This window comes from Zingiber officinale, chromosome 4A (assembly GCF_018446385.1).
Source record: "Zingiber officinale cultivar Zhangliang chromosome 4A, Zo_v1.1, whole genome shotgun sequence".
Taxonomy (NCBI): Eukaryota; Viridiplantae; Streptophyta; class Magnoliopsida; order Zingiberales; family Zingiberaceae; genus Zingiber; species Zingiber officinale.
In genome coordinates, this window is record NC_055992.1 from 128878276 (window position 1) to 128880649 (window position 2374).

Sequence of the window (2374 nt, forward strand, 5' to 3'; positions counted from 1 at the left end):
GACAACATCCTATAAATCAAGAGTAAGATCGGACAACACCTTGTGAAAAGCCAAAGCAATATCATATCAGAAAAAAAATAAATAGAGAATTTTTAACCTGAAGCAAGAAAGATATTATTTATATAAAATACGGTAATAAATAAAAATTTAATCATAAGATTTAATAGACGGATAATTTTATTGGAATTCTTAAGAATTTTTAAAAATTTTCTAAGAATTTTTGGGAGTTCGTATGACGAGTTTAAGGGGATCAATTATTGGATCACGAGAAAATCTGTTTAGGTTACCTATTTAAATGAGAAAAAAAATTATTTATTTATTTTTCCTTTTCCTTTGCTTTTTCTTTTCCCCGTCGTGTGCCCTAGCCCTCACCAAACGTCACCCTCTTTTCTTCTCCTCTCTTCTCTTCTTCACCTCTTCGACTCCTCCACTCGACGACGCCGCCGCGACTCTTCTTCTCCCACGCAAATAAAATCCATCGGCCCAGGGAAAAGCCAAGCCCATTCCTATCCCCTTCTCCCAAGCTTTGCCCTAGCCTCTCCGCAGTCCCCGCCTTTCTTTTCTCTGCCCTAGATCTATCTCTCACCGGTGACCCCTTTCTGGTCCTTCCGATCAGAGGCGCTACCTCTGCATAGGACGATCTTCGGCCAAGGGCAGAGAGTTGTGCCCTATCCGTCGTCGTCGAACGGAGCACCGCCGATCACCAGATCTCTACGGCGTGCCCCGTTGTGCCCTAGATTGGGTCCATAGCCGTCGACGCCCCTTTCTGACGCCTCCTTCCTCTCGATCCTTGTAGATCGTCGCACGAGCAGTGGAGATTCGGCCTAGGGCTCATGTTCACCTACACATCTCCTCCCTCTGCATAATTCAGTCGCGTAAGCTCACTTCAACAGCGCTAACCTAGGGTTTCCGACGACCAGATTTGAGGTAGGTTTTCCTCCTAGATCTAGATTTAGGAGTTGGGTGTTATTTTGGCTGAATTGGACAACCAAACTGTGTAGGGCTGTCGTCCTTCTCCTCCTGGTCTCTACCATTGTCGTCGTCGCCCCTCTGCTCCGGTTCACCATCACAACAGACACCTCTGAGTGAAAGTCACTGATTTGTCTTGACTTGTTGCTGGAGCAGCGAACAATCACTGCTGCCATGGTTTTGGGCGCTGTTGATGCTGTTGTACCGCCACCGAGGAGCTATAGGATAACAAAATCTTGTCTCTTATTAGACTTATAGTGGAATTTGTGATAGAACGTGTTAATATGTGGTAGTTTGGTTATTTGGAGAGGTGGTTGGAAGAACAGATATGAGGGGTGTGGTAATTGGGGTTCAAATGTTGGATCTAATCTAAGTTTCGGGTTAGATCCGATTAATGGATGAATTTGGATAAGTGGTAAGGAATTGATGTTAACAAGAGGGATTAGCTAATTGAGTTACATAGTTTCTAATCGGATTAAGATTTTGTTTAGCTATTTTGTTATAATGAAATTTAGCTAAAACTGTATGATTTATTACAAGACTCTGATTCGGGATGAGCACTTTGAAATAGCGATTGTTTAGCTCGATCTACATTTGAGGCGGGTACCATTAACTTATCTTTTGATATTGTCATTCTGATATGCTTAGTAGGTTATAACTTACAATAATAGTTATGTTGATTTCTGTTTGGTATGTCACTACATGATACTTATTGTATGTTTTTTATCTGTTCTACATTTATGTTTTATACCCTCTTGATTATTGCCATATGTATTTATTTTCATGGAGGTAGTGACATATCATGCCTTATTGTGTACTGGACTAGTTATTTGTCATACCATTTACCTTTTTGTACATACTTTATGGATGTGGATATGGTCAGGATTTACATGTTTAGTGTCATGCACCATCTTGCATGATTGCATGCTGAGCGATTGACAACTTCATTATTGTTGAACTCATCTCTAGTTACATGGATCTACACAGACAACCACTCAGGGGTTAGCGGTATATCAGGCAGGGTAAGTGATAGTTTGCTCTGTCAATGCTCCGTTGGTCCACTCATGGGTAGCGTGATGTAGCATAGTAGCACGACAGGGATCTCTCCTCTAGATTGTCTTAGGGAGATGAGAGCATTGAACTCCCCCACTTATGATTTGGGGTAAGAGGATAGGTGTACTCCGACAGCATCCTGTCCACTCGGTCACTCATTAGGAGCAGTGATGGAAGAGTGCATGTCACGCCCCAGAGGAGTCCCTGTCCGAAGAAATTTTGGCAGCACCTCCCCTGTACGGGTGACAATCTGAAGCATTTCTACAGGCATAATATACATCAGCCACAGCCGGCTGGAATATACACACAACCACGCAGTTATATATATATCATCAACCCACACGGCTAGAAC

The 2374-nt window shown here is 42.5% G+C and overlaps 1 long non-coding RNA gene across 1 annotated transcript; it reads left to right on the forward strand.

Moving 5' to 3' along the window:
- The first annotated feature begins 362 nt into the window (after nucleotides 1-362).
- LOC121971149 lies at nucleotides 363-1439 on the forward strand. The gene is made up of 2 exons (XR_006109072.1): nucleotides 363-927; nucleotides 1002-1439. It is a non-coding gene; the product is annotated as an uncharacterized LOC121971149 (long non-coding RNA).
- Nucleotides 1440-2374: the final 935 nt, after the last annotated feature.